The 16903-nt window shown below is 36.5% G+C and overlaps 1 long non-coding RNA gene across 2 annotated transcripts in view; it reads left to right on the top strand.

The window, feature by feature from the left end:
* The window catches only part of LOC110196484 (uncharacterized), a 109712-nt gene that overhangs the window by 10980 nt on the left and 81829 nt on the right, over nt 1-16903 (top strand). Inside the window, exon 2 of one of the 2 annotated variants that reach the window (XR_013485897.1) lies at nt 15060-15329. The exons of the other annotated variant lie outside the window; for it this stretch is intronic. This is a non-coding gene — a long non-coding RNA (uncharacterized LOC110196484). Of the gene's footprint in view, nt 1-15059; nt 15330-16903 lie in introns of those variants that run through there. 2 annotated transcript variants of the gene reach the window in all.

The following is a 16903-nucleotide window of genomic DNA, read 5'->3' as shown; positions in this document are numbered from 1 at the left end:
AAGAGCCTAGACATCATCTTTCAAGAAATTATCAAGGAAAACTGCCCTGATATAGTAGAACCAGAGGGCAAAATAGAAATTGAAAGAATCCACACTCCTCCTGAAAGAGATCCCCAAAGGAAAACTCCTAGGAATATTGTAGCCAAATTCCAGAGTTCCCAGGTCAAGGAGAAAATATTACAAGCTGCCAGAAAGAAACAATTCAAGTACTGTGGAAACACAATCAGGATAACACAAGATTTAGCAGCTTCTACATTAAAGGACCAGGCATGGAATATAATATTCCAGAGGGCAAAGGAGATAGGATTACAACCAAGAATCACTACCCAGCAAAACTGAGTATAATCCTTCAGGGAAAAAATGGTCATTCAGTGAAATAGAGGACTTTCAAGCATTCTTGATGAAAAGACCAGAGCTGAATAGAAAATTTGACTTTCAAATACAGACTCAAGTGGAACATGAAGAGGTAAACAGGAAAGAGAAATCATAACAGACTTATTAAGGTTGAACTGTTTACATTCCTGCATGGAAAGATGATATTTATAACTAATGAGACCTTTGTCAGTATTAGGGTAGTTGGAGGAAAAAAATATATGTATATATGTATAGAGATAGATAGATAGATAGATAGATAGATAGATAGATAGATAGATAGATAGATAGATAGATAGATAGATAGAGGACACAGGGTAAGTTGAAGATTAAGGGGTCATATCTGGAGAATAAAATTAGGGGATGAGAGAGGATTATACAGAGAAGAAAAAGGGAGAGGTAGAATGGGGTAAATTATCTCACAAAAAAAAGAAAAGAAAAGTCTCTTACAGTGGAGGAAATGGGGAAGGTGAGAGGGAATGAGTGAATCTTATTCTCATAGGATTTGGCTTAAGGAGGGAATAACATACACATTCAATTGGGTGTGGAAATCGGTCTTACCCTACAGGAAAATAGGGGGAGAAGAGGACAAGAGAGCAGGGGGATTATAGAGAGGAAGGCAGATTGGGAAAGGGGTAATCAGAAGTAAATACTTCTGAGGAGGACAGGGTCAAAAAAAAATAGAATAAATGGGAGGGCAGGATAGGATTAAGGGAAATAGAGTTAGTTTTTCACAACATGTCTACTATGGACGTGTTTTGCATAACTGCACATGTACAACCTATATTGAGTTGCTTGCCTTTTCAATGAGGGTGGGTGAGGAGGGAGTAAGAGAGAAAATTTGAAACCTAAAGTTTTAAAAACATATGTTTAAAAAAATGTTTTCACATGCTACTGGGAAATAAGAAATATAGGAAATGGGGTACAGAAGTCTATCCTGCCTACAGGAAAATAGAAGGGGAAGGGATAAGAGAAGGGGGAGAGATAGAAGAGAGGACAGACTAGGGGAAGGGATATTCAGAATGCATGTAATCTTGGGGTGGAGGGAGGGGGGAGATGGGGTGAAAATTTGGAACTCAAAAACTTGTGAAAGTGAATGTTGAAAACTAAAAATAAATAAATTTATGTTAAACTCAAAAAAAAAAAAACCTGCCAGAGAACGGCCTGAATCAGGCCTTTCCTACAACAGGGAGCCCTAGAGGCTACAGAAGTACACTATCCTTTATACAAGGTAATAATTTATATGATTCATAAGCTATAAAATTTTATCAAGTTAGGGATTTTCACAGAGGGCAAAAAGAGAAGAGGTAAATAGAAAACTGTGGCTTTTGGTTCTTTTTTTTATGTTAAGGAGAATAACCTAACACAGGAATAAGGATCAAGAGTCCTAGATTCTAGTACTGGCTTGGCACTGACTTGATTAATCGATTGGACATAATAATTCTCCAGATGTGGAATTTTACTACAAGTCTGTTTATAAATCAGAACACCAGCTTGGATTCCAGAATCTATTGCCAGTTTCAGATCTTTCTGAACAGCCCAGGTGGTGCATCAGTAAATCATAGATGGCTTGGCTTGGCTTTGGTGCCTACATAATTCCATTGCAGCTGGCAATAGCATCTTCAGCCCCCTACTATGTTCACCTTGAAGACAGTGGTGTTGAACTCAAATAGAAACAGGGACCATTAAACCTTACTTAAGGATCTGTGCGGCCTTTATATTGACTTAGATTAGCATGTCAACATTATCTTCTGCTTTATTGTATTTTTACTAATTTTGTTAAATATTTCCCAATTAAATTTTAATCTGGTTTAGACTCTGAAGTTTGACACCTCTGGTATAAATCATCTTCACAAGGGCTTTTGATACTATATCCAAGAAGAAGGTGCAATTATTCCTACAACTGGTGTTCTCCATTCTCTTCTTGCACCCTGCTCCCTCTCACCAGTATTGCCTGTTTTTTTTAGAGCCATTGGGATGGGGTTCAAGTCATGGTTGCTGTTGGTACTTTATCCCTTCTAGTAAGAACTCAAAGTATGATTTCTGGTTGCCTTTCTGACTATACTAAACCCTGTTGATCTCAGAGCTAGTGGACTTTCTGATTGGGCAGAAAATCTCATAAGGTTTCTTTATTCTAAGGAGATTCTTATCAGTCCAAAGGTCGTGTGACATAGATTTCTACTCTAGAGAGAAGCTCTCAACTCTCTTATGGGGATGAAGATAAAACAAACTTCTATTGTACCAAATCAAATGTTTCTATACAGAGGATGAAAAAAGGCACAGAATGGAGGCATTATCTTGTGCCTCTGGTCTAGACAGTGTAGACAGAAATTGCAGTTGTCCAATTGGGCATAGAATTTTTGCCTGAATTTTTAGAGATAATGTTCATAATTTTCAAACTTGCTTCCTCAATATATATACTCAACCTCAGTGTCAAGACATTAAAATGCAATTTCAATTTATACTGAATATTAATCAAAAATCAGATAGGCTAGTTTTTCTATGTTTGGATTTGACTAAGTATAAGTGTCACCTGCTTTTATGATGATATGGACTTTCCAGAAGGAAATTTAACTTTAGGATCATAGATTTGGAACTAGAAGGAATGTGAGATGATTTATAATCCATTGATCTCATTTAACAGACAAGATTACCAAGTCCCAGAGGAGTCATGTGACTTGCCCGAGGTCACATGGGTTAGTAAGTAAAGGAGCCAGGATTTGAACCAAGATGCTCTGACTCATGTCCCAGGGAGTGTTTTCCTAATCTTCAAGGCTTTAAAATTCTACAGATGGGCTTTGCTCTAAATAATGACTCATATTTTCATATCATTTTAAAATAGAACACTAACATTACAATAACTTTGTGAAGTAGGTAGCAATAGGGACAAGGATGAGAACTGGACCTGGGATTTCCTCAACCACTAAAGCATTGTTAAGTGACTTGCCCAAATTCATACAGTTGGTATAGATCAGAGGTAGGACTTGAACTCAGGTCTTCTAGGTACCAAGGCCAACTCTTCACTTTGTCACAGCACTACTGTGACTTCCATTTGACAAGTGAGGAAACATAGCTCCCAAAAAGTGAAGTCAGAAATATAATTAACAATTTTAGCCCACAGGGAAATAAGAACAAAATGTGGATTAGGCAGCACAAAGCGCTGACCTTTGCAAGAATGAAGTTAAGATAATAAGACATTAGCATGAATGTAGTTGATCAAGAGGGATTAAGTATCGTTGATTCTGTATTCATAATCTCTTTCTCTCTCTTTTCCCCTTTTTCTCTCTCCTCTTTTTTTCTCTCTCCTCTCTCTTTTTCTTTCTTCTTCATTCACATAAACACCACCCTAGCCAAAATATTGATCACCTCTTGCCTATGATCTGCTTTTAGTTTTCTTTTTTATTATGATTTTAACAATCATCCAACAGTTCAATATAAAAAGAACAAAAAGACTGTATAATAAACTGTGAACAGAATTCTTTTCTACAAAGTTTGATTTACATGAATATGTGTTATACATACATATATTCGTACATATCTAATAAGGTCATAGTAAAAAAAGGCCTTATTAGTTTATGTCTCCTTCTGTACTTTATTTTTCATTTTTTCTGTGTAGTGAAAAGTGTTTTTCTGTTGCTTTTTTTTTTCATATATATCACTACCTATTAAACATGCCCCTCCAATAGAATCTTTCCCTTGTAACAAACAAATTAAATCAACACACTGGCAGTAACTGAGAACAAATTATTTTCTCTGTGCCTCTAGGCTATCCCCTCACTACCAGGTGGGATATTTCATCATTAGTCCTGGGAATTTATGATTAAATAGCATCTTGATCAGATAATCTTTCAAAATTGTTTATATTCATATTATTGTACTTATCATGTACATTATTATCTTGTTTCTGCTCACTTCTCTGCATCAGTTCATACAGGTCTTCCATGTTTTTCAAAATCCATTGTATTCATCTTTTTTTTAATGTTACAATAATTTTGCATGCAATTGTCTCTTAATTGTGCAATGTGGTAAGAAATGGTAAACGTTTTTATGTGGTTTGTTCCAGTTTCTTTCTAAGGAGGCAAGAAGGCAGTTTTTGGAGTTTAGTTAACCCAGAGGCTTCCTTATTGCCTGAGGCATAAAAAGCCTAGCTCAAGGGTGGTTGGTATTCCTTAGAATTGAGAAGATTCTCATTGCCTTGAAGCATGTCTTTCTGATTATAGGATCTGACCTGGTGGGGTGAAGTTCAAGGGTAGCAGTTCTTCTTAATAGTAAATAATATAGTTTTAATCAGATTTTGAGTTAATTTATTTTATTTTCCTAATGCTAGTGATCCAGATTTTCTAAAACCATTAGTAAAAGCCAGTCAAGCTCCTTAAGCACTCATTGACCTAATTCCCCAGGGTAAGTGTCGTACCCTGCTTTATTCCATTGGGAGGACTCCCCATATTTGGTTAGAAAGGTAATAGTCAAAGGGAGCCAGAATCCCACATCTGACTATCCAGTCATTGGATACTCCCTTTTCTGCATCACTCTCCCCCACACTTAAGCTTGAGAAATATGAAGTCTTCAAGAAACAAACCAGTGACTGCCAAATGTGCTGAATTAGGTCTAGCTCAGGCCATTGACTCAAGTTCAGGATTGGAGTTCAACATTCATTGAAAATAAAATTCAAAGAAAATATTTTTTTCACAATATAATTAAAACAATATGTTTTACTAAAACTTGACTCTGCTCCCTTCCATTTCTACATTTGCCAGAGCACTAACTTTGGGTCAGAAAGATGTAGCAAGACAATAGGGATTCCCCCAAATCTCAGGAACACTAACCATCCATAGATGGGACTTTTACGCCACAGGTAACAAGGAAGCCCTTAAACTTCTGAACTAAATTCCAAAGACAGCATCAAGGGAAACCAGCCTAGTCTATGAAAAAACTTTTGTTACTTCCACAGTTACTCTGACTCCAATCTCTTCCCTTTTTGATCTATCTTCTACATAATGGCCAAAATTATTTTCCAAAGCACAGGTCTGATCGTATCATTCCTCTACTCCAGAAACATCAGTAGCTTCATATTGGCTCTATGATAAAATGCTCGTCTGTCTAGCATTTGAAACCCATAACAATCTGTCTCCAATCTGCCTTCCTAGTCTAATTTAACATTATTCCTTGCTCTTCCTGGTACATGATATTTCATTTCCAGTCTCTATATTTTGCAGAGGCTAATTCCTTCCCTCCTCCTCCAACTTCTAGAATGATTACCATCTCATTTTTCTTTCTTAAAGTTCTTAGCTTCCTTCAAGATTTAGTTCAGAGGCCATTTATTATGAGAATCTTTTCCTGATCCCCCAATTTGTTAGTCCTCTCACCTCCAATAACAATAACAAAATTGTATTTATTTTGGTTAACTGAGTGTTAAGGTAGATCCTCCTGTGGGCAGCAAAAGGCTCTGAAACCCAAATGAATGCTGGGAATTGTAGTCCCAAACAGAATTTTCTCCTTGTCTTTGGAGGGACTGAGGCTATTTGGAGCTTTGAATCCAGGGGTAGAATTCCACCAGGCTGAGAGATTTTGAATAAAGACTTACAGTGGCAGGAGAAGTTGACAACAGTGAGCACATAAGCAATTGGTACAATGGTGGGTACAGAAAAAAAAAAAGACAAGCCGCCTGCAGGTGTTTTGACAAGGATCAGGGTGTTTCAAGTTGTCCTCAATAGCCACAGTTTATATTTGTTAGGAAAACATTCTTATGGTATTGACTAATGCTTCTCCTTTAAGATCATTGAAAAGGTTGGGAAAGTTAATTCCTCTCTTCCCTTTCCCAATCTTTCATCTGACAAAAACTTTCTATGCTATTTTTTCTAAGTCTTTAAGCTATTTTTAGTTCCTGAGGTGTTTCATATAAAACTACGATTCCTCATAAATTCTTTGTGATCTGTGCCTATTAGTGAATTATGTATAAGAAGACTGCAATGGAAGAAATTAGTAAATAGCTTGTGTTACAGCAATAAAGCAATGGAGAGGAAGAAATTTCTCTGCTTGTCAGGAGGTGCCAGGGACTCTTTTATTTCTCCCCCACCTCACTGTCCCCAACTCCAACTGGGAACTGAGCCAATTGGGAGAGAATCCTATGGTTTACATTTTATTAATAATGCTAATTAGCTAATAATCAGACAAACCATGGAAGTCACTACTAGGCTATGGAGTTGTTGGCTTGCCAGATTAAGTAATGAGAGTTTTGATAAAATTTCTGTCTTCCAGAGTAAGGAGGACCCTGGGAAAATAATCTCACTTTACCCCTGATCTGCCCTGTATTCTGGTAAGACTGACCAAACCTTGTGTCAAAGATGAGTGACTTCCTGACCTAGTCAGCCAAACCCTGCCTCATAATGCCATCTGCTGGTTACATTTCTACATGTTTTATGTTTACTCATCTGTTTTCATGTTGCTTTTCCCAATACGAAAGCTCATAGAAAGAAAAGACTTGAATTTGTTTTTGTCTTTGAATCTTCAATGCTTATCATAATAAATCATTTATTAAGCACATAGTAGTGGCATAATTAATGTTTATTGAGTTGGATTCGATTCATTTGACTTGTTACTTTTATTTATTCTTTTAAATGTAAATTTTTATTAACTTTAAATTTAAATACAAAATGAGAAAATAAAAAAGAGAACATTTCCACATACACAGAAAAACATGAGAGGATTCAATATAATATAATACATTTCCATTTCAAGAAAACCTGTACAATTAATGCTACATATTGTTTTCAAAGCTATCCAGCTTTTCTTAGCTTCCTTCTAGGTGTTCTTTTGTTCTCTGCTGTGTACTTTCTTTTTTCTTCTTCTTCTCTTCTTCTCCCCCCCTCCACTCCCTCTACCATAGAGGCTACAATTAATTGTGGAGATATATATATATATATATATATATATATATATATATATATATATAATATATTAGATAGATAGATAGATAGATAGATAGATAGATAGATAGATAGATAGATATATAGATATAGATATATAGATATATAGATATATAGATATATATAAAACATATACGCACACGTACACACACACACACACATAGGTAAGACCGAACTTCTGTTTTATTTCTTTCTCTGGAAGTAGATAGCATCTTCCTTAATTGGTCCAAGTCTTTCTATATTTTTCTAAATCAACCAGCTCATCATTTATTATATTACAGCAGTATTCCAACACATTCCTATCTGAGAGTTTGTCTATGAAAGTCCCCCCCCCCAGTTTTCTGCTTTCCTTCTATTCTTGGCTACATTGGTTTTATTTATACAAGAAAATTTGAATTTAAAATAACTGAAATTATCCATTTTACACTTTAACAATGCTCTTGCCTTATACTGTAGGTTAAGATCTAGTATTGCTGAATCACCTTCTTTTACCTTTTTTTACCCTTAGTTTCTTTGAAATTCTTGACCTTTTGTTCTTCCAAATGAATTTTGTTCTTATTTTTTCTAATTCAGCAAAAATTATTTTTAGTATTTTAGCTGGGATGGCATTGAATAAATAGATTAGCTAGGTAAAATTGTCATTTTTAAAAATCATACTGGCTTTACCTACCCATGAATAATAAATATTACTCCAGTTATTTAAATCTGACTTTATTTGTATAAAAAGCATTTTATGTATTTTAATGTAGTTCCTGTGACTGTTTTGGCATGTATACTCTCAGGTATTTTATACTGTCTAGATATTTTGTTTTTTTGTTTGTTTGTTTATTCATTTGTTTTAGTGAGGCAATTGGGGTTAAGTGACTTGCCCAGAGTCATAGAGCTAGGAAGTATTATGTGTCTGAGGCCAGATTTGAACTCAGGTCCTCCTGACTCCAGGGCCGGTGTTCTATCCACTGTGCCCCCCTAGCTGTCCCATAGTCTAGTTATTTTGACTTGTTACTTTTAACTATTGGAGGAGTGGAGGGGTTAAACTTTTGTGCTCTCTAAATTTCTGTGCAAAGCTCTACGTGTTCAGCCTAAGCTGCTATTCTGATTAAAATGAAGATCACAAAAGTGCAGGTTTCTGTAGGCTCCACATTCAGGGCTCTTTCTACTATCACATGTTATCTCTAAACAAACCATTTTTAAAGAAGCTTTTTTTAAAACACTTTGCATTTGTTCACCATGCAACAGAATTCAGTTACTACAGGTACAATTTTTTTTTTTAATTAAGGCCTTCAAAAATAAGTACAATCAGTTTTGCTTAACTTTTTTTTTTTTATTTCAAGGGAGAGAGCAATGAGTGAGCGGTGGGGATAAGATCATCAAGTAGTTGATTTTCACATAAAAAGAGAGCAATATAAAACCACTATAAACAGAAAGTCAACTTCATGATTAATAGGCTAATGTTCTGGAAAGCAATTTGGAATTACGCAAGAAAAGTTACTAAATTGTTTATACCTTTTGACCCAGAGGACCCATTACTACCCTCAAGGAAGTTAACAATAAGAAAATCCCTAACTGAATAAAAATATTCATATTAGTATTTTACATATATAGGACCACTTCTGGAATATTACTCTGAATGAAAAGATCTTACCCTTTCTCATGGTCAAATTTCCCAAATCTTTATTTCTGCAGACTAGGCCATAAATAGGCAATGGCCCTTTGTCCAGTAATCAATCACAAACCAGCTCTGGAGTTCAGAGTTTCCCAGATTTGTTTGTTTTGTTTTGTTTTTCAGTCATAGTTTTCAAGTTGGACTGGGGAACCTATCCTGGGGGCAAGATTTATTGTCTCGCAATGATATACTCGAAGCCTTGGCAGTAGCTAGATAGCTCAGTGGGCCTAGAGACAGGAAGACTTGAATTCAAATCTGTCCTTAGACACTTACTGGCTCTGTGATCCTAGTCAAGTGACTTAACTTTCTTTGCCTTAATCCATCAGAAAAGGAAATGGCAAACTATTCCAACACCCTTGCCAAGAATACCCCACTGCCAGTATTGGTGTGCTATGGTCCACTGGGTCACGGAGAGTCAGAGGCAACTGGATAACAAATGAAAGCCTCGCTTTCTTTACCAGGGGTGGAATGATCCACTCAAGTTTGAATAGGTCTCACCTTCTGTTGTTCAGTCATTCAGTCATCTCCATGGGGTTTTCTTGGCAAAGACACTGGAGTGGTTTCCGTTTCCTTTGTCCAGAAGTTAAGAGACTTGCCCAGAGTCACACAGCTTACAAAGTATCTGAGGCTGGATTTGAACTCACCTTCTACAATATAGACTTAATAGGAAACACCCTTATATCTCATTGTACCTGTAACTTGCCACATACTGCCTACAAATTTATTGAAATCTGATGGGGTCACATTCTCACATGACATAACAAAAATCTGAAAAGAAAACATGTGTCCAGTGATTAGGAGATGGCTGAATAAACTACAGCATATAAATATGATGGAATATTGTTGCATTAAAAAGAATGGAAAGTATGAATAATTCCAGGAAACACATGAGTACTTACATGAAGTATTGTGTAGTGATAAAAGCAGAGTCAAAAGAATAACATATACAATTATAATGATTTTTAAAAAGAGCAATATTAAATGTGAATAAAACTCTGGTCAAGTACAAAAAGAAATGCTGGTACCAAGCTATTGAAATTAAAGCACACATTCTTCCTTTCTGTTAAGAACTGTTAAACTATAAGGTTGGAAAATGACATGGGGTATCAGCTGCAATCATTCTAATAATACAAAAAGTAATTTATTTTGCCCTTCTGTTTTCGGGGAATGTAATTTGTAGGGGACTTTCCTTGGTTACTGGTTGGGAAATGGCATGTAGGCTGGGAACCTAATAGTGGATTCTCTGGGTCAAAGAGTAGGAACAATTTAGTAACTTTTCTTGCATAATTCCAAATTGTTGTCTAGAACTTCAAACTATTAATCATATAGCAATAAAAAAGATTTATTGATTGAAAATATACAAATGCTTTCCTTTTTAGTATTCTTAGGGAATATCTGCCACTGTATTTCCACTGAGTTTTTTTTTCTTCCCAACTTTACTTGGCTTCCTTCAAGTTCCAACTAAAATCTGACCTTAGGGGAAGCCTTTCCATATTTTTCTTAATTCTAGTGCCTTCCCTCTGTTGATTAGTTCCAATTGATCGTGTATATATCTTATTTGCACATTGTTGATTTTTAGTCATTAAGTCATGTTAGATTCTGTTATGCCGTGGACCATAAAGTGCCAATGTTGTCCATGGGGTTTTCTTGACAAGACACTGGGATAGTTTATCATTTCCTTCTCCCCTGGATTAAGGCAAACAGAGGTTGTCACTTGCCCAGTGTTATACAGCTAGTAAGTATTTGAGGTTGGATTTGAACTCGGGTCTTCCTGACTACAGGTCTAGCACTCTATCCACTGAGCCACCTCTCTATTTTGTTTGCGCAAAGCTGTTTGCGTATGGTCTCCCCCAATAGACTATGAGTTCCCTGAGAGCAAGGACTGCCTTTGCCTTTTTCTGTATCCCCTCGTTTTGTACAGTGCCAGGCACACAGCAAATATTTGTTATTGAATGAATACTATTACCGAATATATCATACCAAATGACTATTTTAAATTAACGGGGTTTTTTAACCGAATAAAGCCTCAGATATTTAGCGTTTTAATGAAGACAACGTATGATTACAGTTTTGAAAATGGTAAACAGGAATTTGGACCATTACCACTTCTTAAACCTCTTATTCTCTCTCTTTCTTATTACTATGTGATTATTTTGCTCCTGATTATCACTCCCCTTAGAGTGAGACCCAAGAATGGGAATCACTTTTGATTATTTGTTAACAGTAGTTTCCAGTATAATTTTAGTGGTATAATATTGTCATGTTGGAAATTTTTGCTTCGTAGATCTTTTTACAATTTGCCTTCATCCATAAGGTGACAATTGTTGAAAACTGGCTCTCTGTGGCTCTCTGTAATTCTTCTTGAAGGGTTTCCATTCATTCACCACACTTTTTCTTCAGAAAAGTCTACTCACTCCTATAGGGTATAGCAAATCAATCAGCAGGGGTACCAGGTATTATGAAACATTAATTAATGTATGTATATGTGTATTTAAGGTCAAAGGATAAATTTGAATCATGGGAAACCTTTTACTTATTTTAAATAGGAGTTTATTCATTCAATAAATATTTATTCAACACCTCACATGAGTAGTTGACTAAGCAAGTTACTTGAGGCAGACAAATGAAAAGACAACACAAAATTTGTAACCTAAAGGAGTTTATTAGCTAGTCATAGAAAGTTGTGGAAAGTTAGACAAGCAAAAAAAAGTGCAAGTTAAAAGAGATGTTACAAAGCTGTACAAAGAGTATCCAACTAAAGAATATCTGACCTTAAAATGATGCTTGTGGGGGCAGCTAGGTGGCACAGTGGATAGAACACTGACCCTGAAGTCAGGAGGACCTGAGTTCAAATCCAGCCTCAGACCAAACACTTGGCACTTACTAGCTGTGTGACCCTGGGCAAGTCACTTAACCCCAATAGCCTAAAAAAAAATTTTTTTTAAATGATGCTTGTAAATAGATGTTACTCTATCCCCAGTGACTCTTGCTGGACCTATGGAACCTAATGCCATAGAACCATTATACAAGAAAGTAGGGAGGACACTCTCTTTTCACCTCTGCCTAATGACTTGTGACTCCATAGATCTAGAGCTCAGGTCATTTAGTGTAGAGTTTAAATGACAGCTTCATTACTCTTGTGGAATTTATCATTTAATAGACTAGTCTGAGGAACTAACCACCACTTGTGATATTGTTTCTTTGGGAAAATGCACTCTGAATTTCAAACACAAAATTAAAAGATAAACTTTTGGGACACAACTCATTTGTGAGTTGGGGCCATATGATACAACATCCATATTAGAGTTTTATACACTCTACTTGTGGGTGCCCTCCAGTTATATAAACTTCTCAAGTCATAGGATCATAGGATTCTGGATTTAGAGTTGGAAGGGAATTCAAAATTATCTTGTCCAAACTCTCCACCTCCATTTTACAGATGATAAAAACCAATGTGGCCCACATAAATTAAGTGATTTGCCCAAAGTCTACAAAAAGTGACAAAACTAGGATTTGAACCCAGATCCTCTGACTGTAAATACAGTACTATTCCCAGTGGTCATAGGGACTCTAAAATTCTGATGATATTTCTATACTGGGACAAAAAGTGTTCCAAGACAGTTCTGGACTCGCATGGACCCATTTTCATATTCTGGGGCCCTTCTGTCTATTGAAGAAGATTAGAATAAAATATAAAGTAGCTCTTTAATCTGAAGAAAAAAGGAAATTAAGATGACCCTTATCAGGGACTTTACCCTGCCTTACTATGCTTCTCTACTTGATGCAAACGTAGTTTCCCTTAGCAGAATACCAACTTGATTGAGGTTCCTTGTAAATGGTTAAGTACCCAGAGAATGAATTGTTCATGAAGGAATCAATCAATCACTCAGTCAATAAGTATTTATTTGGTGCCTACTATGTTGAGATACTATTGGTTGTGATCCTTTATACTCAAAGAGGACCAAGCTAGATACTGTACTAGATGCCAGAGGTACAAGTAAAATGAAGGAAGTAGGAATGAAGCTTGGTTCTGAGGGATGGATTAAAAGTTGGATAAGCAGGGGAGTGAAGATAGAGGAAAAGGGAATTTCAGATCAAAGAACAGCATGAGTAGAGGAAAGGAGGTGGGAATGACTTGGCACATTCCAGGAGGACAATCTGTCATATCGAAGTATTGTAGATAAAATAAAAAGATAGTTTAGGCCCAAGACTATAGGATTTTGAAGGACGTGTTAAGTAGTTTGAACCTTATTTGGTAAGTATGAAGGAATCATTGAAGGTTTTTGAGCTCAAAATGGACAACTTTATTATTTATTATGTGAAAGATCACTCATGAAAAATGGATATAGTTGTATTAGCAACTTTACTCATAACAAAAAATCATGTAGTTGGTTAAAAGTATTAATATGGAATTGCATGATTCTCTGTAAATTTCATTCATCCTTGCCATTAACCTAACGTTGCATTCAAATGCCCCTAAAACTTTTAAAGGAGGAGTGATATTGTTATGTTAAGGGCAGGACTTACTGAAAGATATGCATGAGTAGGAGGCCTAGTCGGGAACAGACTTTTCAGAGTCCGTCCAACCCTTACTCTCAGTCTCTAGTCATCTTGGAGATAGATCCAAGCACTGGAAAACAAGCAGAGAGAATTCCTTTTCTCCTCTCAGCAAGGTGTCAGGGTGTATACCTGCCTCTGTGGGATGTGCCCTTCAGACATAGCTCTGCACACTGTAGAAACTAATAGGGTTGATCAGGGGCTCCACGCATGTGTGTCAGCCACAGATATCATGGTGTATACCTCCGCAGGAAAGATTTGCTGCCCCATTTTTGGTCTCCCCTAAATTGAAGACCAATACTCCTCTTTGCCTTCATGTAAACAGCTTGACTCCAAGAGGTTTTCTAGTTCACATACTCATCTTCAAACTGGACCATACAAGACAAATAAACATGGATTGTGTTTTTCAAGACCTACTGACAAAAAAGTTCTATAGAATTCCTTAATAATAAAGCCCTATATTTTAAGAACAATCGTGTTGGGAAATTCATCCTTATTTCCTTCCAAAATTTTTCCTCTGGCAACATAAGGTTATTTCTTTTTATTTTTTCTCCTAAGTGAATAGAGAGCAGCTGGCCATTATTTTCCATATTCTTGAGTACTACATTTGGAGCAGCCTCCAAGTCTTCTTATTCATCTTAGCTTCTAATCTTGCCTTCTGATCTCTTTCCCAGTTATTTCACATCCCTCTCTATCAGAAAAGCCACAACAAGGGCTATGTCCCTATGTCCACCTCCATGGACTCCTCTAAGAGTGAAGAAATGAATTTAGCTGATGAAAACCAGATATCCCGCTGCAGGCTGAATCTATGACACTTTTGCAAAGCTCCAGCTCCCTTTTGGATGTACTCTGTGTCTGGGCTATGAATAACACAGGACCTGATTGAGAACCCACACCACATACCAAATTGGATTTGGAGGCCAAAGACATGGTTTCAAAATTCCAGCTCCCCTGATTATTACCTGTGTTCTTTGGCAAATCACTTAACTTTTCTGAACTTGAGTTTCTTTTCTACAAAACAAAGTTGTATTAAATTATTGATATGGTCCCTTCCTGCTTTAAATCTAATGATCGCTATGATCTTTTGACCTGAGAAGTACAGATAAAAACTCCAAATCATTTCTTCTAGAAGGTCAGTGGGCAGAGCTGTGCAGAATAAACAAAGATGGAAATGGAAAGATGTGGGACTTCTCAGAATATCCCCTGGTCATTCATTCACACACTATTCCGCATACAAGATAGTGGTGACTTTTATCAAAAATTGACCAGTTGAAACATCTGTACACTAGTGATACACTGTGTCTCTGAGCTTATCTACTCTGTTCTTTCTCTAACCTTGGTATGAGCTATGCTATTATAATTAATTTCTAGTTAATAATCTCAACTGTTTTTCTCTGCACCCACATCCATTGTTAGCAATAGATGTTTGGCTATAGCTAAATATATACCAAGAAGATGCTTTTACAGTTTCTACTTGCTAAATTCCTACCTGTGTGTTATTTGTCACCTTTTAATTAAAAGACTGCAATTTTTTTTTTAAGGCATACTTGACTAAAAGGTGACAAGAATACCTGATCCCATGATGGTGCTGATTACCCGACAGACTGCACTTTCATCCTGCAATGGATCTTAGAAGTCATCTAACTCAACTCCTTTGTTTTAAAGATGAGAGAACGTAGGACAGAAGAAAAGAAGTCACTGACCCAAGTTCATCCAGGTGGCAGACCCAGAATTTTGAACCAAGGTCCTCTGCCTCTAAATCCAGCATCATTTTCCCACTTGATTGGATGAAATAAAAATGCATTCTCAAAGATTGGGCTAACAAGGTATTTCCTATGCATTCGTTAATATCATACAAGATTCCTTGATAGATGGAAAACAGATAACTTTGCCTGATGATCCTATGATTTTCAAAATCAAGTGAAGCATAAAACAGGGAGGCTTATGCTTGCCAAAATCTTTCCTATTGTTATGGAAGATATCCAGCATAGAGCCCAAATGGAAGAAGGATTCTCTATAGATGGTGAAATTTTCCAGATGCTCCCATTTGCAGATGACGTTGTCCTGATTGCACTAAGCTCTAGAATAGTGCATAGCATCTTAAATGAGACTCAGTCACTCAGGAGGGTTCAGCCTAACAATCCTCGGAAGGAGAAAAAAGGAATAAATTTAATTCAATTAAAAAATTTACTAAACACCTATTATGTACAAGCCACTCAAAAACTGCCTATTGTCCATGCTGTGGTATGTGATTGGATGCACAGCCCTTAAAGCTAGTCCATCAGTATATTTCTCTTAGGCAAATATCAGATGGATAATAGACTAGCCTCAGAATGGAATAGGAAGAAGAGAGTAGGATGAAAGGATTAGGGAAATGGAATAGCACTTTCAACCATCTTCAGTTGCTCATGAAACAGAAATCTGTCTTTTTAGAAGCATCTTCTTCCAGTGATCCTCCATGACTATGCATATGAAGACCCCAGAATCACTGAAGAATGAGAATTATTGGCAACTGAAAGAGCAGATGAGAGATATATGATAGGCATAAGCAGGCTGTGACATATTACCAATGAAGACTTGCATGATGAAGTGTTGGAAAAGATATCATACAGTAAAGAAGTTAGGCCAGATATGAAAAAAGGGAGGGAAAACAGATAACCTAAGTACCCACGTACTTTTCTTTATCCCTTTTAAATAAGTTTTGTCGATGTCTTTTCTTCTTATGTAAGTCATTTCCAGGTTACTACCCCACTTCTTGCATAGAAAGCTTCCCTATTAAAAATAGTCAAAAACCAAATGCCTTAAAAGTGACAATATATGTAACATCTTTATGCAATGGTAAAAGGCTCCCAAGGCCTCTAGCACTTTGGATGAATCCTCATAGAGGATTCGTGAAGGACCATGAATAATCTCACAAAGAATGAGAAAGTGGGGATAGTTGAGATCTGTACCATACTCTCATCTTGATCACAAATGCATGCAACCTTTTAAGTAATAAGGGAAGTATGTAGTACCTTTGTAAACCTGGACAGCTTACTAGGCATTGGGGCTTCTTGAATTCTGCGCTATCTGTGCAATTATATTGGTTGTTAAATATCTACTGGCAATGAAGTGAGAAAGTTAATATTTTGTTGCATTTTAGTTACTTCCTTGGGTAGCTTTGGGGAGCACACTGAGGTTAGATTAGTCCCAGGAAGGTATTCAGGAACAGTATTACCAATTTGGAGATGAGGTCAAGGTTAGGCTGCTCTGTTGATCCCCTCTTTCCAGGAGAATAGTACTTCACCTGGGTGATCTCCCCGGATTGTTAGATTCATTGAGATTTTCAGGAGGAAGTATTAAGTGTAGGAGAATTTGGAGTCATGTGCCCTTAGCCCTTCATCTT

The sequence above is a fragment of the Phascolarctos cinereus genome, unplaced genomic scaffold (assembly GCF_003287225.1).
Source record: "Phascolarctos cinereus isolate Bilbo 61053 unplaced genomic scaffold, phaCin_HiC Scaffold_4;HRSCAF=312, whole genome shotgun sequence".
In the NCBI taxonomy this organism is placed as follows: Eukaryota; Metazoa; Chordata; class Mammalia; order Diprotodontia; family Phascolarctidae; genus Phascolarctos; species Phascolarctos cinereus.
The sequence above is the reverse complement of the archived record's forward strand: the minus strand, read 5'-3'. Positions and strand labels throughout refer to the sequence as shown.